This window comes from Ovis canadensis, chromosome 1 (assembly GCF_042477335.2).
Source record: "Ovis canadensis isolate MfBH-ARS-UI-01 breed Bighorn chromosome 1, ARS-UI_OviCan_v2, whole genome shotgun sequence".
Classification (NCBI taxonomy): domain Eukaryota; kingdom Metazoa; phylum Chordata; class Mammalia; order Artiodactyla; family Bovidae; genus Ovis; species Ovis canadensis.
In genome coordinates, this window is record NC_091245.1 from 248,783,163 (window position 1) to 248,809,453 (window position 26,291).

At 44.7% G+C, this 26,291-nt stretch overlaps 1 protein-coding gene and 1 non-coding gene across 2 annotated transcripts in view; one reads left to right on the forward strand and one right to left on the reverse strand.

Moving 5' to 3' along the window:
* SLC9A9 (solute carrier family 9 member A9) overlaps positions 1-26,291 on the forward strand; it is a 651,239-nt gene that overhangs the window by 606,658 nt on the left and 18,290 nt on the right. The window lies entirely within an intron of this gene.
* On the reverse strand, positions 7,414-7,486 carry TRNAM-CAU (transfer RNA methionine (anticodon CAU)). The gene has a single exon. It is a non-coding gene; the product is annotated as a tRNA-Met (tRNA).

Below are 26,291 nucleotides of genomic sequence, written 5' to 3' on the forward strand. Positions count from 1 at the left end.
GACCTGAGCCCAGTCCTTTGCAGCTTTAGAGGGAGGTGAAGAGGCCTAGCCAGTTCTGCAAGGAAAACCTCACAGGTCACTGAAGCCTGGGGTCTAGGTGAAAAGACCGAGGTGTAAGCACAACAAAATGGAATCAAGTTACGGTTCTGTCATTAACTATGTGACATGGAGCAGGTCATTTATAAATACCCCTCTGAGGCTGAGTTTTTTCATATATATATATATATATATATTTTTTTTTTTTTTTTTTTTAATTCACATGTCATTCCTGCTTCACACCAGACATTATTTCCTGTAAGGTGACATCTGCCTCTGAGCCTGGCATTCAGCTTCCTTCGTGACCTGGTTCTTCCCACCTGTTCTAACCTCATCTCCACTGCTTGGTCCCCTGTTCGCTGCCTTCACACAAAGGCTCTAGCAATACTGAAAATCAGTTTCCCACCTCTGCTCCTCTGCACACGCTATGCCTGCCCCTAAGCAGTTCTCTCCCTTCCTTCCACCCACCTTCCCCCACTAAAACCATCTGGAAGAGGGAAAATTGTTCATCTTTGAAAACTCAGCTCAAATATCACTTTTTATGAGCAGGTCTCCCCAGACACCTCTGTACACACACCCCTCTCTTCACCACACACACACACACACACACACACACACACACACACACAGCCTCCTCCTGGAATCTCTGACTCTGTGACACGCGTCTTGTTTTATCCCACCAACACTTTTCTTCAGCTCATCTGCCCAAGACCTCAAAGGCCCCTTTTTCCAATGTGCACAGAGGCTGCCGATAGGCTGGCAGTGGGCCTGGAGGGTCCCTGGGGACAGGAAGGCGGCTTCAGAGTCTGTGTGTCACACCAACCGGAAGTGTCTGGAAGTCAGAGGGGAAATGCCTGGGGATGCAGCGGAGGCTCCGAGGGGAGGGGCAGGATGCTGTGGCTGGAAAGGGAGGCCTAGGAGAGGCTGCCAAGGATTGGCCCAGGGGTTAGTAGGGACTGTCAAGGGCTTAACTGGAGGTGGATTTGTAAGGTGGGAGGGGCTGGACTCTCTCAAGAAGGATAATTGAAAACAAAGAGGATTATGTAATTTGAAAATATCCGATTCCAGAAAATGTTCTGAATGCTGACAGTGGCCCACTTCACTCGCACTGGTGTGACTTTTCCCTCCAGTCCTGCCCCAGTCAGACTGTGTCTGTCCTCAGGGAGGGGACCAACTGTCCTAGCTCGTGGGAGGGTCTGTCCTCCCGAAGGCTCTCCCACTCCCCCACCTCCTTCTTCCTACTCTTACTCCCTTCCTCTGTCTTCAACTTCCTTCAGTCTCTAGTCAGTCATACTTTTATTTCTTTCTCTCTGGACGTTTCCTCCCTTTTCTCTGTTTCAGCCACCCCGTCCCACCCCCACCTCATCCCCTTGTCCCACATAAACCTCACGCAGGCCTCCTGGCCTGTTCTGCATCTCCTGATTCCCTCCAATATTTATTAGCATGAATACCTTATTTTTACCTACTTTTCCCCTTCAATATAATTTCCGCTCTGTTTCCTGGAATCCTTTGGCTCTGATTTTACTTGTTTCTGCCACTTCATTCGTTAGATGGTCACTTCTTAAGCACCTACTATGCTCCCTGCAGTGTGCAGAATGCTAGGGAAACCAAGATGTATGAGCCTGTTTCATAAAGCTGAAGTACAGACAATCACCCAGAAGTGAGGGCTAGGGGACCAAGTAGGCCTTTGGAACATTGTGGGACGTTTCCACTGGGGAGGTGGAGAAAAAGCCTGACCCTGCCAAGCCTGCAAAACCACAGCTTTTAAAAAACTGCTTCCACCCTCTTGCTGACTTCTCCGAGCCTCTGGGGTGTATTAAGCCTAAATTTTGTATGAATAGAACAGGAAGCAATTGGTACCCTTATGAGAGAGAGATAGAAAACTATTGTTTAAATGTGACAGGTTTTCACAACTCACTAAGTATGTATTTTGCACAAATGGAGTCAGCAAATCAGAACAATTTAGGAGAAGTGCGTGCGAGTGTTTGTGAAGGCGCAGCGGACCATATACCAGTCCTGTGGTCACTTTGTAGGATTAGCCAGGTTTCAAAAATGAGAAAATATGGAAACATAAACAGAAAAAGATTTTCCAAGGTTGCACTGAAGGTGGTGATGGAGGGAATTAGGAACTGAATACTCTCCTGAGTCTATTTGTGAGCTACTGTACAAATATAGCTTCCTGAATACAGATGTTAAACAGGTTTTTGCCTTTAAAATAAGAGTAAAAAAGATTCTTATTTTGGCCATGTTTCAGCACAGATCTCCTAGGGAAAAGGGGGTCCATTTGAAGGGAAATTAATTGCTTTAAGCTCCTGGAATATGAATCAAATGCAGCTTCTCCCTTTGTCTTACTAAAGAGTGCTGTGAACCTTAGAGAGTGGTTCTCAAACCTGACGGCCCATTAAAATACCTGGGAGTTTTGAAAACCTTAGGCTCAGGGCTCACCCTGGACCAAGTCAGAATCTCTGGGAGTGACACCCAAGCATCACTATTTTTTAAAGACTCTCCACGATGGAGCCAAATTTAAGCACCAGTGCTGTTGACACTGTACACATTGGGATGAGCCGAAACTTCAACTAGGACTGATATTTTTATCCCACCCCTAGAGAGCAGAATTTAATTGGTTTGGAGTATGGTCTGGGCTTAGAGGTCGCCAAATGATTCCAATGTGCAACTGAGTTCAAAGCCAACTGCTGAGGAGACTTGCCACGCAAAGCGTAAGTCCCTGGACCAGGAGTGCGGTCCACGTGTGCTGCTTAGAAATGCAAGTTCTCAGGCTCTACCCTGGACCTATTGAGTCTGAATCTGCATTTTAATAACAGTCCACAGTGATATGGATGCACATTTGAGTTTGATAAGCATTGTTTTACAGCAATGCCCCTGATAAAAAATTTTTTTTAATTACAAGGTAAAAAAGTTTTTACATTTCTAAACAGTGGTTTGCTTCCTTCTTCTAATAAGGTCCAGAATAGACACAAGAATGAACTGCAAAATTTGAGAAATGGAAATAATAATAGATAGTGATAAGAATGATACCTAATGTTTATTAGCATTCACTCTATGCTAGGTACTTTGCATGCCAGGCCCTCTACAGGTACTACTGTGTTTGATATTTACCACAAACCAATGATATACATGGGCTTCCCAGGCAGCACTAGTGGTAACAAACCCACCTGCCAATGCAGGAGACATAAGAGACGAGGGTTCAATCCCTGGGTTGGGAAGATCTCTGGAGGAGGGCATGGCAACCCACTCCAGTATTCTTGACTGGAGAATCCCATGGACAGAGGAGCCTGGCAGGCTACAGTCTATAGGGTCGCAAAGAGTCGGACATGGCCGAAGAGACTTAGCACACACGCATGATATCGATACAAGCCTTGTGCCCATTTCACAGCTGACCAAACTGAGGCTCAGACCCAGGTGAATAGCTGCAAGACTACACAGATCAACAGATAGAGGACTTACCCTAGGATTTCCATAACTTGAAAGCACTTGCTCTTAACCACTTAGTCTGACTTTCCCAACCAAACACTCAGGGTAGATTACACATGTGCCAAGACAGAGATCCCCTGAGCCCTGCATCAGTCTAGCAGGGCTTGGGTTGGCCACTCACTACAGAAAAAATTGTTAGGAAGCTCTGGTCTAAATTATGCTTTTTCCAAATTATACTTTTGCCCTGTTGTACAGAGTGGAAGCCCTGTCTCCTAGGGTTTAAGTGACTTGCCTAAAGCCAGGATGGGTCCAGAGCCATGGGGTCCCAATTGCCTGTAAGACTTCCCTGGTGGTTCAGAGAGTAAAGCGTCTGTCTGTGATGAGGGAGACCTGGGTTCTATCCCTGGGTCAGGAAGATTCCCTGGAGAAGGAAATGGCAACCCACTTCAGTACTCTTGCCTGGAAAATCCCATGGATGGAGGAGCTTGGTGTAAGCTACTGTCCATGGGGTCGTAAAGAGTCGGGCACGACTGAGCGACTTCACTTTCATTTTCACTCCTCCCACTAAGCAGCATTTCTCCAAGTATGGTCTCCAGATCAGGAGGATCAGCATCACTTGGGAACTGTGAGAAATGTAATACGTAATGTTTATTAGCATTAGCAGGACCCACAAGCCCTCCAGGCCATCCTGATGTTTGCCCCTTTAAGCACCAGCATGCTAAGCAAGCAGCCCCAGTGGCCCTGCCAGTGTGATTCCTCACAACTCCTGTGCTTGAGCCTCTGCTACAGGCTGCAGCTTCTCCACAAAATACAGATGTCTTAAGGGGCTTAGCTTGGAACTAAGCTGAAATTTACATGCTGATTTAATCTTCTTAGGGCCTTCTTTACCTCTCAGGAAAGAATCATAATGCTCTAGAAAAGAGAAAGAAAATAATGGATAACAGATAAAATATTAAGCACTCTTTCCATGCCTTCAGCTCACTTTCTTCTAGGGCAGCAAACATGTGGGTATCAGAAAAGGAAAGAAGAACTGCCATTTCCTGACCACCTAGTATATGCCAGGCATCAGGCACCCAGTGATACAGCATATATACCCTGCTCATCTCTCATGTCAGTAACAGAGTGATCTCTGTCTGAGAAATAGAGAAACTGAGGTTCAGAGACTTGAAGTAACTTGCCTAAAACCAAAGTGGTGATGGTAGCCCCAGGGTTTTTCTGGCAGCCTGTATTTTATGTTCCTTACTTTCCAGCAGGAGAGGTAAAGAGCTTAGGGCACACTCACTATCTGGAATGACTGGATTTCAGAATTCTCAGAGCAAACTCCCAAAACAGATCCGCCTACTCAGAGCCCCGGGATGCCTCGCTCAACAACCCTCTTCTGGGTTCTGTGTTCTTGCTGCACCGTGGAAGCTGCTCTCAAAGCATAAGAATAGATCAGCCACAAACGGTGAAATAATTCAGCTGCGCCTGAGCACCCTAAAAACTTAGAAAGCTATTCTTAACTGGCAGTGTCTGTTTCAAGGCAGCAGGCCCTGCGTTGCCAATGCCCTGCTAAGCAGCCTGAGCTTCACCCTTCAGAAGACCAAGGAACTTCTTTGCCACACCTAGAACTTGGGAAATGAACTCCCAAGAGAAAAGAACACGTGAAGATCTTGCTAGCGAGCAGGTCTTCCCCACATCCCAGTAGGAGCTGGTGTTCATGCCATTAAGTGCAACAGGCTTGGAACTATGAGCCAACATTGTTAGTTGCTCACTCATGTCTGTTTCTTTGCAACCCCATGGACTGTAGCCCACCAGGCTCTTCTCTCCATGTGGATTCTCCAGGCAAAAATACTGGAGTGGGTTACCATTCCCTTCTCCAAGGGATCTTCCTAATCCAGGGACTGAACCCAGGACTCCTTCATTGTTGGCAGATTGTTTACCGTCTGAGCCACCAGGAAAGCCCAATGATCCAACAAGTGAGACAAAAAGGAAATTGGCTGATTCAAGCACAGAATGAGATGGACACCTGGTTAAAGGTTAACATTGGTTTGTGGATCCAGACTTCATTTGGGCTTGCCTGGTGGCCCTAGTAAAAAAGAATCCATCTGCCAATGCAGGTAGACACAGAGACTTGGGTACAATCCCTGGGTCAGGAAGATCCCAGGAGAAGGGCATGGCAATCCCCTCCAGTATTCTTGCCTGGAGGATCCCATGAACAGAGAAGCCTGGCAGGCTCAGTCAGTAGGGTCTCAAAGAGTCAGACATGACTGAAGTGAGCATGCATGCAAGCACAAACTTCCTTCATTGTTTGCCCCAGCACCTGCCCAGCACAACTTCAAAACACTCTCCTCCCAAGCACCAGGTTCATCCACAGGTTAGACACGCAATGGGTAACCTGAACCCCAAGATGTGGGAAGCCCTTCCAGCACTTGGTCCAAATAGATCAATTCTTTGGAGAATTCAGCAGGCAAAACAAAAATTTCAACTCAACCTTTCTCATTCACGCAAGAAGAAAGCAATTTTCCACTCTGAGTAATTTTATTTTTGAATTACACACTTTTGCCAAAATGCAGGTCAGTTATTTCTGTAAGGGCCTCCATGGGCCATTTCCCTCTTGTTTGAGGTTAAGTCAGGGACTCTTTGAAAACCTGCATGCAGCCCAAGGGTTGCTGCTGCTGCTGCTAAGTCGCTTCAGTCGTGTCCGACTCTGTGTGACCCCATAGATGGGGGCCCACTGTCTCTGGGATTCTCCAGACAAGAACGCTGGAGTGGGTTGCCATTTCCTTCTCCAATGCATGAAAGTGAAAAGCGAAAGTAAAGTCGCTCAGTCGTGCCCGACTCTTAGCGACCCTATGGACTGCAGCCTACCAGGCTCCTCCGTCCATGGGATTTTCCAGGCAAGAGTACTGGAGTGGGGTGCCATTGCCTTCTCCGAGCCCAAGGGTTATAACTCCAGTATTTTTGCCTGAAGAATCCACATGGAGAGAAGAGCCTGGTGGGCTACAGTCCATGGGGTTGCAAAGAAACAGACATGAGTGAGCAGCTGACAATGTTGGGTCGTAGTTCCGAGCCTGTTGCACTTAATGGCATGAACACCAGCTCCTACTGGGATGTGGGGAAGACCTGCTCGCTAGCAAGATCTTCACGTGTTCCTTTTTCTTGGGAGTTCATGTCCACTCACTTGTCAGTACTGGACTCCAAGTTCCACTTCGTATTGTCCTTTCCAGGTAGGTACACCGCCACCAAGGCTGACTCTCCAGCTGAAGTCAAGAAAAGGTTATTCAGACATGATGGGCAATACCATATTATCAACAACTGTAGGTCCTTGAAACAGGAGTGATGATAGAAAGATCCACAATGGTAGCCACATGCCAGAAACTGGAGGGGCTTCATTTCTCAACGGGCAAAGAAGGGCTGCCATGAGCAAGTGTGGGGGGAGGCAGGAGCTTTTGCATGTTTTGATCAATTGTTCCATTTCATATTATGAAAAGATGTTGTTGTGTAATTACAGAAATGCTGGAAATGGTCTGAAGCAAAATTTAAAATCTACTTGAATAGAAGAGAACAAAAGTGGCCTAGGAAAGTGTGATTTGAAAGGTTAGCTAAACGATAGATATGAGAGGCTGTTGGTACATTGTCAGTTTTAGCATCATCTACAGACTGTTGAGGGGGCAAAATTTTTTAAAGATGTCTTAGAGTCAGTTACATTTACTGAGCATAATCGCATGAACTGTTTAACTTCCCCCAAATCATTTATCATTCCCACATAACAGGTGAGGAATCTGAGACTCTGAGTGGTTAATGGGTTAGCCTGAGGTCGTAGAACGGAATAGTGGCATGGTAGACTTTTTAAAAAATATTTATTTATTTATTTGGCTACACCAGGTCTTAATTGCAGCATGTGGGATCTTCAGTCTTCATTGCAGCATACAGGATTTTTTAGTTGCAGCATGTGGGATCTAGTTCCCTGACCAGGGCTTGAACAGGGGCCCTCTGCATTATGAGTGCAGAGTCTTAGCCACTGGACCACCAGGGAAGTCCCAGCCTGGCAGATTCTTAAATGCAAGTCTCTCTTCTTTTCGCTTCTATTGCTTTCTGTATCAGGACACCCACCTTAAAGTGCCTGCAGGGACAAGGCGGGCTGGACAAATAAAAGGAGCTACCAGATTGGAGGGGAATAAAAGAAATAAAAACAACTGATACAGGGTCAGGGAGACATTAGGAATTGGTGAGGACTACAGCAAAGTGGAAAATAACAGGCAACACCTAAAGTGAACAGCTGGTACTCAGAACCATCTGTCAGCTTGCAGGAGAGCAGATCCAATTGCCAGATCTGCTGATTGTTCAGATTGTTATATAGGGTTTCCTGTTAGTTTTTGTTTTAATGTTAGTGCAAAAAATAAACCTTAAACGTCAGATGTTTACCTATTCCATCAACAGGCAAAACAAAACCTAGCTGCAAACTAATTTTGGTTCATGGACTTCCAGAGGTAACTGGCTTTTTCTTGACCAATAACAAATAATTAAATTTTATCACAGATAGGACTTCAATCAATGATCTTCTGATCAGCTTTTCTGTCTTGTACATGAAAATTTTTCCAATAAGTGATAAAGACTTATTGAAATTATAAATATTAATGCCCATGATAGTGTTGCTTTTGACATAGCTCTATTTCCTACATGGGGTATGCATAGAAAAATCATGTTGTCCAATCAATGTTAGCATCCCAACAGGAGTGGGACCTTAAAGCAAGTAACTCAGTCTTTCTGAGTATTCAGTTTCTTCAGCTGCAAAATAGAGACACTGGCATGTGAATTACAAAATCGAAATGAGATTTAAATAAGGCAACTATTAGAAGTTATAGTACTCAAAGCCTATCAGAAAGAGTGTGGGCAAGGCCCTAGGAAAGATATAACCATTTGAATGCAGAGTTCCAAAGACTAGCGCAGAGAGCAAAGAAAGCCTTCCTCAGTGATCAATGCAAAGAAATAGAGGAAAACAACAGAAAGGGAAAGACTAGAGATCTCATCAAGAAAATTAATGATACCAGGGAATATTCTATGCAGAGATGGGCACAATAAAGGACAGAAATGGTATGGACCTAACAGAAGCAGAAGATATTAAGAAGAGGTGGCAAGAATACACAGAAGAACTATACAAAAAAGATCTTCATGACCCAGATAACCACAAAGGTATGATCACTCACTTAGAGCCAGATATCCTGGAATGCAAAGTCAAGGGGGCCTTAGGAAACATCACTACAAGCAGAGCAAGTGGAGGTGATGGAATTCCAGTTGAGTTATTTCAAATCCTAAAAGATGATGCTGTTAAAGTGCTGCACTCAGTATGTCAGCAAATTTGGAAAACTCAGCAGTGACCACAGGACTGGAAAAGGTCAGTTTTCATTCCTATCCCAAAGAAAAGCAATGCCAATGAATGTTCAAACTACCACACTCATCTCACACGTTAGTAAAGTAATGCTCAAAATTCTCCAAGCCAGGCTTCAACAGTACTTGAAATATGAACTTCCAGATGTTCAAGCTGGTTTTAGAAAAGGCAGAGGAGCCAGAAGTCAAATTGCCAACATCTGCTGGATCATAAAAAAAAGCAAGAGAGTTTCCAGAAAAAACATCTATTTCTGCTTTATTGACCATGCCAAAGCCTTTGTGTAGATCACAACAGACGAAAATTCTTCAGGGGATGGGAATACCAGACCACCTTACCTGTCTGCCGAGAAATCTGTATGCAGGTCAAGAAGCACAGTTAGAACTGGACATGGAACAACAGGCTGGTTCCAAATAGGAAAAGGAGTACATCAAGGCTGTATATTGTCACCCCGCTTATTTAACTTACATGCAGAGTACATCATGAGAAACGCTGGGCTGGATGAATCACAAGCTGGAATCAAGATTGCCGGGAGAAATATCAATAACCTCAGGTATGCAGATGATACCACCCTTATGGCAGAAAGTGAAGAGGAACTAAAGAGCCTCTTGATGAAAGTGAAAGAGGAGAGTGAAAAAGTTGGCTTAAAACTCAGCATTCAGAAAATGAAGATCATGGAGTCAAGTTCCATCACTTCATGGGAAATAGATGAGGAAACAATGAAAATAGTGGCAGACTTTATTTTGGGGGGCTCCAAAATTACTGCAGATGGTGACTGCAGCCATGAAATTAAAAGACACTTGCTCCTTGGAAGAAAAGCTATGACCAACCTAGACAGAATTTTAAAAAGCAGAAACATTACTTTTCCAACAAAGGTCCATCTAGTCAAGACTATGGTTTTTCCAGTAGTCATGTGTGGATGTGAGAGTTTAACTTTAAAAAAGCTGTGTGCCTAAGAATTGATGCTTTTGAACTGTGGTGTTGGAGAAGATTCTTGAGAGTCCCTTGGACTGCAAGGAGATCAAACTGGTCAATCCTGAAGGAAATCAGTCCTGAATATTCACTGGAAGGACTGATGCTGAAGCTGAAACTCCTTTACTTTGGCACCTGGTGCGAGGAAGTGACTCATTGGAAAAGACCCTGATGCTGGGAAAGATTGAAGGCAGGAGAAGAATGGGTCAACAGAGGATGAGATAGTTGGATAGCATCACTGACTCGATGGACATGAGTTTGAGCAAGCTCCAGGAGTTGGTGATGGACAGGGAAGCCTGGCGTGCTGCAGTCCATGGGGTCACAAAGAGTCAGACATGACTGAACAACTGAACTGAACTAATTGAAGGCCCTAGAGGTTGCCACTGCCCACCCTCATCCATCTACTTTCCCTCATCTGTAAATTTTCTTTTCTTTCAGCATTCGGACAACCTAGTTAGAATACAACTTACATTCTTTAAAAATTAATGTAAAATGGAAACTGGAATTTCTGCTTTTCTCTGAAGCAGGCTCCACCACTAGATTTCTGTGCTTCCTTGTCGCACACTTACTGGGTACCTTGTTTGGCAAGAGTCTTGACTTTTTATTGGATATACTAGAAAATGCACAGTAAGGATTTGAGTCTTACTTAGTTGTTTAGTCCAGTTCCTAAGTCACATCCAACTCTTTGCAATCCCATGGACTGTAGCCCACCAGGCTTTTCTGTACACAGGGTTTCCCAGCCACAAACAGTCCAACCCATCTCCTGCAATGCAAGCAGATTCTTTACCACTGAGCCGTACCTTACTCTAGAGGAAAACCCAGATTTTTCCTTCTACAGTAGGGGAGACCCAGTTCTTTTCTGCTGCACTTCTTTCCTGGAAAGTGAAAGTTGCTCAATCATGTCCAACTCTATGACCCCCTGGACTATACAGTCCATGGAATTCTCCAGGCCAGAATACTACAGTGGGTAGCCGTTCCCTTCTCCTGGGGATCTTCCCAACCCCAGGATCAAACCCAGGTCTCTTGCTTTGCCAGCGGATTCTTTACCAGCTGAGCCACCAGGGAAGCCCTTCTTTCCTGGGAGTCCCCTTTATTATTCACACAGAGCCCTCCACTTCTGATACTTCCTGTCACCAAATGTGGAGGGAGGGTTCTCTGCAACAATGGGCAGGTCTTGGACATCAGCTGGATGTCCTACAGTTTAGCTCTGTCCTGACACTGTCGACCAGGAGATAGCCTCAGATCTCACAGGTAAGGGCTCGGTCCCACAAAACGGCTCCCCTCACCCCCCACTTCAGACGCCAACCACAAGTCCAGCTTATCCTGTGCTATGGATTTGTGGTTCCAACAGCTCTCTCCTCAGACTTTATTAACTCCCTAGAGAGACTCCCAGGGAAATACAATAAGTCCCTTAGATACAAACCTTCAAGTTGTGAACTTTCAAAGATGCAAACATGTATCCCATTAGCATCAGGTAGGAGTGAAATTGCAGCTTGCTCTCGTCTCCCACTGCTGACGATCCTTCAGCTCTACCATCTTCCGGTCAGTTTCTCTTCTTGCCTCTTCACTTGATGCCAGCCCCTGTATGCCAGCTGTTGCATGGTACTACCATACTTTTCAAGGTACTGTACTGTAAGATTAAAATGTTTTCTTTATTTTCTGTTTTTTGTATGTATTATTTGTGCAAAAAGTATTAAAAACCTATTACAGTACAGTACTATATAGCCAGCTGTATTAGTTGAGTACCTTGGCTTACTTTGTTGGACTTAACAAACAAAATGAACTTATGACCTCACCCTTGGAATGGAACGCATTTGTATTTAGGGTACTTACTGTACTTACTTACATACCAGTTTATTAAAGGAGATTCTAAAAGATGGGGCTTCCCTGGTTGCTCAGTGGTAAAGAATCTGCCTGCCAATGCAGGAGATGTGGGTCCAATCTGTAAGTCAGGAAGGGTCCCTGGAGAAGGAAATGGCAACTTGGCAACCCATTTCAGTATTCTTGCCTGAGAAATCCCATGGACAGGCAGTCCATGGGGTCTCAAAGAGTCAGACACGACTTAGGTACAAAACCACCACCAGTGCTCTCTTAGGAATTTATAAGGGACTCAGGAGCCCTATGTCAGAATCCAGGGTCAAAGACCAATATGTGTGTGTATGTGTATGTGTGTGTGTGTGTGTGTGTGTGTGTGTGTGTGTTTCTATTATCTCACATTAGTATAGGTATTTGTCAGTTGAAAACAGACAGAAAACCAAAGCTCCTACCTCTTTCCCTCTTCCTGCATCAGTTGCCTAAATTCAGCACTCTCTTTTCCACTGTAAACACCAACAATTACAGGAGAGGGTAGGCAACTGGGGTTTAGTTTTCTTTAGTTTTATTTAAGGTTAAGTGACTACCTCAGCAATGAAAAATCAATATTGTATTTGGTCAGATAGACATTATTAAAGCACCTAGATTAAATGGAACATAAATAATAGTTGATTGATTTTTTTAATCCAACTTTTTGTAATTTGGTTTACAAGAAACAGTTATTCACAACGCACCAAGTGCTTGACTTGGCTGAGTATATTCTACAACATTTTATATGAATTTACATTTCATTATCTCATCTTATTTGTTCTTTTTGTTTTTACAGATGTATGTAAGAAAAGAGGTTTATAATTTTTTTTTAAATCTCTGGTCCCTAATTAACTACTTGACAAGAAATACCTCCTACCAGAATTCAGACACATTTAAAACACGGACTTGTGCTCAAAGATAGGATTCTTCAGTATTAGTAAATTTTGCAGGAATCATATTTTAAAACCTGATCATGGATATTAAACCACCTTCTGATCTTGAGACTACCCAATTCTCAAGTATCACATTATTCAGGAATTTCCAATTCCAGACCAAAGAAGATATCAGATAAGCTCCTGTGATTGACAGTAACATACTAAAATTCACAGCCATCAACCTCAGTCTCAGATCACATTCAACAACAGAAAGTGATCTTGGACAATGACAGGCAGTCCTCAGGTGGGTTCTGCTCTCAAGGTCTTCTCTCCCATAAGCCCTGAAGATCTTGAAGCAATTATCAGGAAAATGCCAATTATTCCAATAACAGAACAGCCATAGAATGATAAACAGCATGAATTAGTCTCCCCCCTCCCCTGAGCCATTCCCCAAAGTATCTGTTCATGACAGTGTTCCTATCTAAAGGTGCGATCACCAACCTAACTTTACTCACATACTATTGATTTTTGGCAGAGTGAAGCCAAATAATACAAAAATAGTGTAAAAATTGACGAATACGTTCAGATGCACATATCTGCCAAAACACTTGTTAAACTCTGCCTGAACCAGTGCATATAAGTAGGTCATTGAAAGTCAGTGCAAACCAGGGCAGCTCCCTTGGCAGGAGACATTAACCTGTAGGAGGAATCTTGCAGACAAGTGATACATTTTAGCCAAGCAGCTGTGTATTTTATTTATGAATTGTATAAGCATACAGATATATGAGGAGAGGGATGCACACTGTATGTATCCTTAAACACATTTCAAAACAAAGATAGATGGGAACAGAGGTTTATACCACATATTCTTCAGTTTAAAGGGTTTCTTTTCCCACCCCTACCCCCATCCCATCCAGAATAACAATAATCAGAGCTCTAATTATAGCTCTGGGGCCTCAGTGCACTTGAGTATCTTCCATTTTGTGCCCCCGCAAGTGTAGCATTGACCAGCCTCAGGCTCCTGGCTCAGAGAAGACCACCCATGCTACAGCCAGAAAGAGCAGTGCCTTCTAGGCACAGAGGGATCAAGGGATTCACATAACTCACATGGTCGAAAAGGCACCGGCTTCCCAGGTGGCACAGTGTTAAAAAAAAAGAAAAAAAAATCTGCCTGCCAACGCCAGAGATGCGGGAGATACAGGTTCAATCCCTGGGTCAGGAAGATCCCCTGGAGGAGGAAATGGCCATCCACTCCAGTATTCTTCCTTGGAAAACCCCATGGACAGAGGAGCCTGGAGGGCTACAGTCCATGGGGTCACAGAGAGTCGGACAGGACAGAGCACACATACACCAAAAGGCACCAGGTTCCTTCATTTTGGGAAAAGAGGTCCTAAAGGGGGCAGGTTTCCCTTCCTAGGCATCCACTTAGATGTGAACCCCATTTTAGACAGTGGAGCGTGTGTTTGCTTTAAGTTATGGAATGAGAGGTCAGGAAGGAATCTTCTAGATCATCCAACCCACAGCTTTGATTTTACAACTCTGGGCCACATAGATGCAGGGAAGCGCAAACAGAGGACCTCCATGTGGCCTGAAGAAGGCAGGATGTAACAGAACGAACATGGGTTCTGGAGCTAGGTCAACTTGTGTTCAAATCATAAGTGTAGAAGCTGCATCAAATCTCTAACCTTTCTGATCCTCAGGTTGCTCCCCTGTACAATGGAATAATAGCATCAACCCACAAGCTGTCATCAATAGTGCGGAAATCTAAACTGCTCTGAAAAAAAAATTCCTAATTCATTTGGTAGCAGAGTCAGCCCAGACTGAACTTACTTGGAGGTATAAGCTGCCTGATGGAACAAGGCTACATATATGGTCATTCTTTATCCCATGGCAGCCTCTATGTCTTCATCCTGTGTGCTTAATGAAGAGATTGCAGATGCTTCTAGTCCCCCCAGCTCCTGCCTGCTGTTCTGGTTAGTAGCAGGTTAGGGCCAAGAGGGAGAAGGCAATGGCAACCCATTCCAGTACTCTTGCCTGTAAAATCCCATGGACAGAGGAGCCTGGTAGGCTGCAGTCCATGGGGTCACTAAGAGGTGGACATGACTGAGAGACTTCACTTTCACTTTTCACTTTCATGCATTGGAGAAGAAAATGGCAACCCACTCCAGTTTCTTGCCTGGAGAATCCCAGGGACGGGGAAGCCTTGTGGGTTGCCATCTATGGGGTCGCACAGAGTCGGACATGACTGCAGGGACTTAGCAGCAGCAGCAGGGCCAAGAGAAAGGCTCTTATTCCTAGAAGCAAAATCTAAACATCTAAAGCAGTCTTTAGAAAGACACAGGGAGAAGTCAGATTGATTCATGTTCTAGAAACTTAAAGTAATTCATTTCCCAGAGGATTGGACCCCCCCCTCTTCCCTAGAAGAGTCCCCTAGCCCTACCCTCACTGGCTTTGAGCCGCAGTACAGGGCACCAGCCCCACTCCCGACTCCCTTGCAGCACCTATTAGCTCAACTACAAAGCTTCACAGTGGCATTTTCTGACTTTTTCCCCCCTTTTAGATTGGAAAAGGGGCTGTGAAAAAGGAGGAGTTTCAGGTTGTAGTTTCATGAAATTTTTCAGTCTATAATAAATAATTAATTTGAAAGAAGGAATACTGTCTCAGAAGGAAAAAATATACATATACTGCAAAAAAATTCTTCAAGGCAGACATTGAAACCTGCTCCAAGGGAACAGGGCTTAACTTTTGGGTGCCATCTTTCTTTTTCTCCTCCGTCAGTGAGTGGTTTAAGTTGGGTGTATGCTTTTCTTTCCTGATGTCTCAGGAACAGCCTCATCTTCTTCCTTTTTGAATGCTGACCCATGAGTTTCCCTTTGGGTGATGGACAGAACATTTGACTTTGGTGCGTGGCCAGGCCAGTCCCACAAGTGAGTGCAGACAGAGAGATGATGTACCATAGAGAGGCAGAAAGATCCTGCTCGAAATAAGCCCTGCCGCCCAACCTTCTACCACTCGAGCTGCCCTCCCTGGAAGCCAGGGGGTGTTAGTCAGCAAGGACCATCTAAGCAAACACCCCTGGGTGAGACTAAGCCTCATCAATTAGAGCTTTGGTGAACAGACTGTGACAGCCAAACCCCACAGGTGTGGACGCTGAGGAGGTGGGATGGGAACAGGGTGTGAGGTCACGGTGGGCACGGCTCAAAGGGAGTGTGGCCAGGTGTGACAGACAAGCTTCACCAGCCTCGTGGTTTCCTATGTTATTTTCAGGCAAGTCAGCCTCCTCCTAGGTCGCCTGTAGGGCCGGTGTGGCAAGGTGACATGGTTCCCCCAACTCTAAGCTCTTTTGTCCTCCGTTTGAGTTTATGGCATTCCAGTCTACATGAAACAGACATTTTTTTGAGTGTCAACCGTGTGCCAACTGGTCTAGGCAATGGGGAAAGATGAGTAAAGTACTGGCCTGGCCTTGAGGGACACAAAACTTTCATCTACTTAGAGATGCCGGAAAACACGACTTTATTGGTTCTCAGAGCAGGTTTCATGGAACATGAAAGTTGGGAAATAAGAGAGACTAAGAGGGACAGATTGTGTGCCTAACTAAGTTTCAGACACACTGCTTATTTCTCAGTATTTAAAAGAGTCTAAGCTATAAAGATATCTGCAAAATTTCCAGCTGGACTCAGTAGCCATTTATCAATTAACAAGTCCTCACATCCTAAGGTACTTATCCATCAGGAAACACACTTCGGGACCTGACCCATCTATTTCATCTCAGCCAGATGTGTTTTGTAATTCAGTATTTTCAAAGTGTTAGCAAGGCAATATGATACTTTTCTGTGCTATTGTGATGTCTGGGGACTTCTTCAGAGGAGAAACAGAAAACCTAGGTCCAGTAGATATCAAGACCTACCAGCAGGTTTGGGGACAAATGACTTTACATCAGACCCTGGAGTCTGAGACCACGTGACCAGACTCCTGTTTCTTTATCATATTCATCCCTTTTTTTATTTATTTCTAATTGCATTGAGTACCTACTATAGAAGCAACTACATTGAAAACTGGGTATTTTCTGTCATCAGGGACTTTGCAGTCTACCATCTTAGGGCTGGGCTAGGGGAGACCCAGGCAGTAAACAAATAATTTGAAGGTGTGATAAATACCATGACTAGGGTCACTGGAAAAGCCCCTGGTGCTGGGAAAGAGTGAGGGCAGGAGGAGAAGGGGACAACAGAGGATGAGATGGTTGGATGGCATCACCGACGCGATGGATATGAGTTCGAGCAACCTCTGGGGTTGGTGATGGACAGGGAGGCCTGGCGTGCTACAGTCTATGGGGTCACAAAGAGTTGGACACAACTGAGTAACTGAACTGAACTGAACTGAACTGAGGGTGACCATGGGCACCTGGGTTTGCCTGGGTCAGTCCCGATTTACACCTGTTGTCATGCAGAATATGTCCAAGTACTCTTCATTCCCTTAGTTGTCCCAGTTCTGACATTAGATCACAAGATCCCTGTAGTTACAATGGGTGCAAGTTGTGGAAGTCCAGAGTAGGGAGGGTCAGGGGAAGCTTCTGGGAGGACCTGACCCTTGAGTCCTGAAAACTGAGGAAGAGGAGCCATGGACAGTGGTGGATTCAGCACTCAGGTGGAAGGAATAGCAAGTGTGAAGGCTGAGAAAAGATAGGATTCAGCACATGTGGTTACACTGAAGGAGGCGGGAGCCAGATCTCAGAACCCCAGTTGTATCATGCTAAGAAGGTGAGACTTTTCAGGGCCATGGGAAGCACTTGATGGGGTTGTAGGCAGAGAAGTATCATGGTCAAGTCAACATTGCAGAAGAACCATTCTGGCTGTGACTGGGAGTGGAAGTGATGCAGTGAGCTGGGGGCAGTCAGCAGAGCCCCTAGGGCAGTGAAGTGGCTGTTGAAGCCACCCAGGAAAAAAGTGCTGGCAGCCTGGATGAGGACCACAGCTGTGAGCTGGAAAGAAGTGAAAGGATAAATGGGTGGATGGGTGGATAGATGGATGAATAAATGGATGGATGGATGGAAAGATGGATGCATGCATGGAAGGATGGATGGATAGATGAATGGATGGATGGAAAGAAGGCTCGGTGGAAAGGGAGATCTTTGGTAGGCACAATAGGCAGAACCTGGTGATTGACTGATTGACTCTCGTGAGGATGGAAGAAGAGAGAGTTGAAGGTCGACTCCATGCTTGAGCATGAAACTGATTGATGGAGTCTTCTTCAGTGAGACAGAGAGCATACAGGGAGGAACAGGTTTGGGGCAGATGAAGCCAAGGAGGTCGATTTTGACCAGGACAAATGTGAAGTGTCCTTGCTGTGTCTTGACCTTTTCTAGAACTTCAGGGCTGAAAGGGTAAAGACAAAGGGGCATTTTAAAAAGTGACTCACAAACATTCTTGAAACTGAATGAAACAAAAAGCCAAGTCAAAGTGTACAGGAGCAGCCTTGTTACTGGCACAACATGTCACTGGCTGCTGTTGTTCGGGAGGCAGTGAATTGAGCGTCTAATGCCAAGCTCCTCTGTTTAGCCCTGCAACAGAGCAGGTATAGATAAGGGCCCTGTGAGCACCCCTCCCACCCACCCGGAGTGCAGAACCTTCTGCATCCAGCCTGTGCTACCACTGTCAGCCCCAGTGAACAGACCAGCAGTTACCAAGTGGTTTCAGCCCTTCCTCGGGCTGAGACAGGTTTACAGCTGACAGCAAAGTGCACTTGAAGCCACTAGCCAGCCCCCTGAGCCACCCACCAACACTATCAGTCCTCTTGCCACTGCTTCCTCCTCACCTCCGGGGCCACTGTACAGGTTGGATGAGGGCAGAAGCAAGGGGATTGGGTTTCCTTTTGGTCAGAGAAGATCAAAGCTTGAAACTGCCCTGGCAGCTCTTGGATCTTCCAAGGCCATTCGAAGTTCTCTACTTGACTGTCCAATCCATTTTGTCTTTAGGTTCTTGGTGCAGGGTTTATTCATCTTATTGATAATGCGCAAGGGCTGATGAGTTACAGTGACTGCATGGCTGTAATGGTCCTACTCTTTCCAGGGAAAGGACAGGAAAGATTACCTCCTGGAACATGGCTGCCTATAGAGCTGTGCTTGATAGTGATGCTGTAGCAGGGATAAAATTATCTCAGCAAAAACTCGCCAGTCCTGGGACTGGAAGATGCTGTTGTCTGAAGCCCTGAGCCCTCAGCAGATGTGTTAGTCACCCCCAAAGTCTCCTATTGTAATTCAGAGGGCCAACCTTTGCATGCAAAGCAAGAAAACTCCAAGTTCAAGTTTCACTTCATAAGCTGTTATAGTGACCCAGGGTCAAGCTAAACCCTTTAAAGAAAGCCTAAAAAGAATTCTTGGCCCTGAAAATGCAAACAAGGAGAACCTGAACAGTGTATTTACATTTTACTTAGCAGTCCCAAGAAACCCATGAGCATTTGGGGTTTATGAAGTGTGATGTGTTCCTTAGTTTTTGTGATAACAGGAGTCTAGGCTTAGCTTTTTTTTTTTTTTTATGCTCTCTCTGTGTATAGTTGGAATTACAATCATCATAATCAAGCATTTAAGCAAACAAAAATAATCATTTGAAAGCCATTTTCCATAAGCGCTTTGGTTCTCCGTTCACTACAACTCTGTTCAGAGGGAAATGTTCCTTTTTTTTTCCTATTGTAGTACCTACTGTCAGCAGTAGAAGCAATGACCAGTTCTCCACATTTAAAATTAATTCCATTTCTGCTTTTCTGAATAAAAACAAATCAATCAAAAGCCTAAATGTGTTTTTTTTTTTGAGGTAGATATTTTTTGATGTGACAAGCCAGAATCTACTGGAGAATAACATCTTAGTGATACTTAAGTGTAAGCATTTGGCATCATTTTGTGCCTTCTGGAAAAACCAAATCGTTTACCTCTGAATATTTTTTAGTCTCTAAAATCCCCCTTGGTATCCACGTCATGAGAATTCTCCTCACAGCCTACCATTCCTAATTAAAGAAGTGCGAAGGTCCATAGATACAATGATTCTATAAACTAACTCACTGTTATTCCATCACCACTGAAGGACAAGGTGCTGAGCAGAAAATGAGAAAATGATTGTCCTGGCCTCCTTGAATAGCAGCTATGGGAATTATTCCAAACCCCGGGGGAATAGCTGCACATTCAGCTCCTTCGTTGTGCCAGCAAAGAGAGTGAGTTTGCAAGGATAACTCAAACCAATGCGTGATCTGCTCCCAGTTCTTCTTTCCACTTCAGTCACCTGTGAATCACAGAAATGAGACACGAAATCACAAGAGGAGCTAGCAATGGCAAGCACAGGGGTAGACGCTCCTGGAGGATAAAGAAAAGAGAAAAGAATTTTTCCCTCTGGTCCATAGCACCCTTTGATGTCTGCGCCTTAACAGGCTATTTTTTGAGTCATCAAATTATTCACAGTCTGCCCTATTAGCACTTTTCTAAATGGTCAGCGGAAGACTGCTGGCCAAGCCCAAGGTCAAACAGAATATGGCAAAAAGTATCGGTTTTGCCTCCTCCTCCAGGTCACTCCAGTGGCCTCTCTCCTCCGCTTGCCAGGATTACCTCCCATCCTACACCAGCTCAGCTACCAAAACAGAGTAGGCACTGAGAGATGGAGAATTTTGCTGACACATACTTTGTGAGGTCCAAAAATACAGGGTGGGACTTCCCTGGTGGCCCAGTGGATAAGAATCTGTCTGCCAATGCAGGGGACGCAGGTTCACTCTCTGGCCTGGGAAGATCCCACGTGCCTTGGAACAACTAAGCCAGTGGGCCACAACTACTGAGCCTGAGCACCGAGGCTCAGTAGTACCCGTGCTCTGCAACAAGAGAAGCCACTGCAATGAGAAGCCGATGCATCGCAACTGGAGTAAGCTCATGCACAGCAACAAAGACCCAGCATAGCCATAAGCAAATAAATACAAATAAATAGGGGAGCCACATTTTGCTTTAAAACTTCTAATGACTCTGTGGGTCGGGAAGATCCCCTGGAGGAGGGCATGGCAACCCACTCCAATATTCTTGCCTAGAGAATCCCATGGACAGAGGAGCCTGGTGGGCTATGGTCCATAGGGTCACACAGAGTAGGACATGACTGAAGCGACTTAGCATGCACGACGACTGACGTGAGCTATAAGGACTCAAGTCCTTGGCACCAATTTTCACAATCTATCAGACACTATGAAGTTTGATTCTAAAGGATTTGGACTTAATCTGATTTATCTGCCTCCTGGGGGAAACCCTAGGAGATGCTGATATGCTGGTTATCTGAAGTCACTGAAATCTGGTGTGAATGTTTCCAGTTCCTCTTATATCCAGACTGCATCCCTAAACTGGGAAGAATCAATGAAAGAAAAAGAATGTAAGTCCACTGCATGAAACAATGCAGCCTCAGCCTGAGCAGGAACATCCTGTGAGGGCCCAGCCAAAGGCAAGCGTGGGGGCTGGAGGGGATGTCGCCAGGCTGTAAACCTCCGTAATCGGCTTGACCCCGGGAACCACCTGAACTGAGACTGCTTTGGCCTCCTTTGCAAGTGTCAGATTTACTCCAAGGGCTCCTGACGCTGCTCAGGAGCTCTGAGCAGCGTCAGGAGCCCTGTGGTTCTGCTGACTCCAACAGAAAGAGCTATAGAATGCTTGGCTTGGCCTCCTCCAAATCCTCAAGAAGACCGCAGAATCTCTATGTCCAGCAATACTGTGCTCACAGCCCCAGGACCTGGCTGTAGCCCTCAGCAGGTTCTGGGAAGGTTTATCGAAACCCCATCCCTTCCCTACCACTACCACCTCAAGAGCACACGCTCGTCTTCCTTTGAAAACACTCAGAATCAGTCACAATGAACAAGCCCAGTTAAGAGAAAATAATGACTCCTGTTCAAGCAGTGGATGGCTCATGAAAGATGAAAACACCCCAACTTTTAGAGTGACTAACTCTTGAAGGTCCTTGACTTCCCTTTTCTTGGGTGAAAGAGAAGGAAATTTTTCAGTGTTGTTGTTTAGTCACTAAGTCATGTCCAATTTGTTTGCAACCCCATGGACTGTAGCCCACCAGGCCCCTCTGTCCGTGGGATTTCGCAGGCAAGAATACTGCAGTGGGTTGCCATTTCCTCCTTCAGGGGATCTTCCCCACCCAGGGATCGGACCCCTATTTCCTGCATCAGCAGGTGGATTCTTTCCCACTGACCCACCTGGGAAGCCCATTACTAACCTCTATATTCCAGTCTCTCCCAAGTTCTGGTTATAAGTCACATCTTATACTCCCTCAACTGTGCATTCAATTCCTCCAAGCCTCAAAACTCTACAGCTCATGAATAGAATCTCAAACAGTATGCAGTTGAGAGAAAAGGGGAGGGGGAGACAGCCCAGCTCCCCCTCCAGGCTGTCTCTGCTTTCCTCTTCTTTTCCCTCAAGAAACCAGGGATATGTGGAAAAATTATTAAAACTCCAACCATTACAAATGGAAGTCTCTAGTAGACCCCTCCATGGCAAATCCTTTCACACAGATAATTCTGCCCCAAACCCATGAATCACACCACAAAGTTCGTGGGCTGCAGTCATTATTAGTTGATGGCCTCAGGTGTGAATGGCGCAGAAGCAGCCTCAGAGAATACAGAAAACCGAAGGTCTTGTATTAGACAGACTTCTATCAACTCTTTTGTGCTGCTTTGAGTTCCAGAGTCAAGATGAGAGACGGTTAGGCTGGCTGGATAGCAGCCCTAGTGTGCATTCTGGCTTCATCATCTCCTAGCTATGTGGTTTCATCTCCCTGAGCCTCAGTTTCCTCATCCATAAAATGGGGATAGTGATAAAACTACTTCCTCAGATGAAAGGAGGTCATTCATGTGGAGCACTTAACACAGAACTTCCAACATACTTAATGTTTAATAAATGCTGAGCACCATTAATATTGCAGTTCTGAGCCTGAGGGCCAAAGAAGCATGAGCTTGCTGCTTTTGATTCTAACGCAGGTCAGAAACTCGACAGTGTCGCACAGAATGTGAAATTGGAGGGCAAGAGTAGCAGGAAATCACCCATAGTAGGAAGACCCTTTGATCTTTGCCTTCTCTAACCTATTTATAATCAGCTGATAGGGATCTCAAGTCAACAGGGATCTACAGCTCACACAGAGCCAAAGGATGCAGCCGATCTTTATCACTCAGTTTGTCAGTGTCACTCATTAAGAAGGCTTTATCAGGCTTGGCAGATTAAATGATCACTTCCACGTGGGAGTGGGGCAACCCCTCAGAGCACAGCCACAGAGGAAGGACCCTCCCTCTTTGCAGAGTGGTTCCCATGGACTTAAAATTTTTGTCTAAATACCAAGTTCCTCTTAAATAGGGGAAAATCCCATAAAATCTAATTTCCTTACCAAATTCCAGTTCCTAAGATTCAAGTTGAGCTGGAAATGCCCTCAAAGTAATCATATTTCTGAGACGCTGCCAATATTTCTCACCCATGCCCCTACTGAGTAGGGAAAGTTCTCCATCCTGCTAAAATATTTAGAGAGGAATTCTGACTGAAGGTCACAACCAATTCAGCCTTACCAATTCCTCAGGGTGATTTCAGATTGGGTTTCAAAAAGAGGCCAAGAGCCAAGCCCCACAGAAATTTCTGGAGCTGGCAGTAAATGAATCTTTCACAGAACTCCGAGCCACGGTTGGGTATTAACAAGGAGAAAAGAACAATTATCATTTGGGACTGCAAGTGCCACTTTATGTCACTTTAAAGAATGAATAGACTTCCAGTCCCTACTCAGCTGTCTGCTCACAATTACAAAGCAATGGTAAATAATCGTGGCAAATGGAAGGTTTGATTTAGGAGAGTGAAATTGTATAATGACTTGGTGTTTTTTTCTTCCTTTTTCTGTGGCAAGTGGGACAGCTCCTGCCACTAGTTTGGCTTATATCCAGATCTTTGACTCACACACACAACAAAAAGACCTTGGAGCCTGTTATTAAAACAGACATACAAACACAGAGCAAAGCTACCAAACACATTTTTTTAATTATTTTTACAAAGAGGGAATAATCATATAATGTGGCATGGTTTAATTTGCTCTCCAGTGGTTTTATTTAGCCAAAGGATCACATTTGTCTACGGCAATAATATTTTTGAACGGTTTTAATAGAAAGTGCATCTTTCCACTTTCTGTGTGCTGGTTTCCGAGGAGGCCCCCTGAGCTCTGCTCCTGAGAAGATGTGTAGATACAGTGAATATACAGGATTTCTCTCCTTCTGCACCCCGTAATTCACTGAAAGAGTGGCGCAGGTTTTATACTCACTCTGAAAGGGGTCCAGAGCCCCGGCAGGCAAGACTTTGATCTAGCGCCCAAAAGCATCTTATCCAAAGATGCATTCATTTAATCTTGCAACTCAAGAGTGACAGACCCTTCCAAAGTGGTTTGGGAGGACCAAGGGGACAGGGCTGGGGCGCACGAGAGGCACTCACAGCTATGCCCAAGGAGCCAGTTATCTGTGATACCCAGTCTCGGGAGAGAAGCTTTGCCTCTCAGAAGGCAGGAGGGTCGAGGTAAAGCATTCCAATGCAGGCAGACTCCTCTAGGGATTTCCAGGTAGCGGCAAGGTTCTGTGTCCGGAAAAGCATAACGGCAAACAAGAGCTACCCTGGGGAGATCCAAATTGGCTGAAACCCATGGCTGTGGTTTTTCCCACCTTTCCTTCTGTGGCCAGTCCAGCCCTACTCATCCCTCACACCCTCCTCTCAAAGGCCCCCGTCCAGTGTCATTTCCCATGATATTATTTCTTGCCAGTTAAATCCCGAATAAGGTTCAGGTTTCAGATAATATCCTTTCCAAAAGAATCTGCATGTCAACAGAAAATCCGAAATATGTTTCAAATCTCAATTCAATTCAACAAACATCAATTGAGAGGACTCATTCTGTCTACTGAGCATTAAACACTGCAGATACAGAAAGGAATGAGACAATGTTCCTCCCTCAAGGAGCTCACAGTCTAACAGGGGAGGAGATATAAAGTCAAATAGTTCTTATATATTACAATAAATATAATCAGAAAGTTGAGTGAAGGCCTATGGGAACCACAGCTTTAAAAAAATCCCTAGTTAGGATACAGGAATAGATAAAGAACTTTATGATTTGCCACATATAACAAAAATCCAAGTAACAATAGCTTAATCAAAATAGAGGTTTCATCTCATGTAAAAAAAAAGCCCAGTATTAATCAACTTACAGCTGGTAACAGACCTCTAGAATGTCATCAATATTCCTGTGGTCCTCCTATCTTTCTCTTCTATCATCCTTGGTGTACAGCTTCTATCATCAAGCTTATCTCATGGCCCCAAAACGGCTGCTGGAGCTTCAGACGGCACATACAAGTCTCAGGCAAGAAGGGAGAAAGGACAAACTTGATGCCCTTTGCAAAGCTTGTCTAGAAATTCTACCCAACAAACTTCTTCCATTTCATTGGCCACCTAATCTGCTGAGGAAATAGAACCTCTTACTATTGTAAGGGAAAAAGGGAGACTGGATATTGGATAGGGAAAAAGCAATCTATCACTTGGACTTTAAAGAATAAATGGACCTCCTCCAAAGACAAAGTGAGGAAGGACATTCCTGATAAAGGAAACAGAACATGCAAAGAAAAAATCTATATAGTATTTGGTAAATATGAAAACTGTGAGTAGCCTACAAAGGCCTTCCAAGTCTTTGTAAACCAACTTTGCTTTTTTAAGTTAGTGAATCTTCTAACTTTGGGGTATGTATTATGGTTATTGTTATTCATAGGAAGCTCTTTATTTAGAAGGAATTTGAGGGGGGACCCCAAGATGAAAAAGCTAAAAGACAGCAGCTCTGGCCCAAGGTGAGAATGGAGGAGGAGAATTGAACTTTAATAATTAAAAGGTAGAGAGCAGAAAGTCCTAGAAAAGTAAATAAATGATCAACAATTTCAGAGGGGCTTCCCCGGTAGCTCAGCTGGTAAATAATCCACAATGAAGGAGAATCCTGCAGTGAAAGAGATCCTGGTTCACAGTGACAGTTGAGTTGTACCTGAAGGAATGTAGGATTTCCAAGTGCCAAGGTGAAAAGATAAGCTGTTCAAGTGGGAGGAACATCATATGCAAAGGCCCAGGGGTTCAGTGACACATAAACAGGAATCAGTATCTCACAAACATGGGGAGTAGAGTTGAGAAGGTATGTGGTATCAGCAGAGGATAAGGAAGTTCAAGTGTCTGGCCCAGGACACAGCCATGGGAGGCCTGTGGTCTCACCACCTGACAGCACTGTGGTAGCAGCCATGCCTTTGTACTCCAACGTCTTTTAATAATAACTGGGATACATTGGTAATGTGGGTTCTCAATACACATAAGCTATTGATATTAATAAAATGTAGCATATATGAGGCCTGAATCTGGATCCACATCCATCCAAAAAGCAAAAAAAAAAAAATAATAATCCCACAGAACACTACTCAGTCACCTTTGGAACTAGTCTGTGGTGCCTCCCCATCAACATTATTGCATCCTAACTCTCTTCAGTCTCAAATCACACAACTACTCAGTCCTTAAGTCACCCAACCCTGGCACTTGAAACCCTGAGGAGAGACTGCTCTAGTGGATGCTCACCCTCCTCTATGGGATTCTCTCTCCATCCAAACTTCGGGGCTGTTAATGTGGCAGATGCTTTGGGGAAATGATTTGCAAACTGTACAAGGCAATCCATAGTAGGTCATGGAATCATTTTAATAACTCAAGATCAACATTTCTT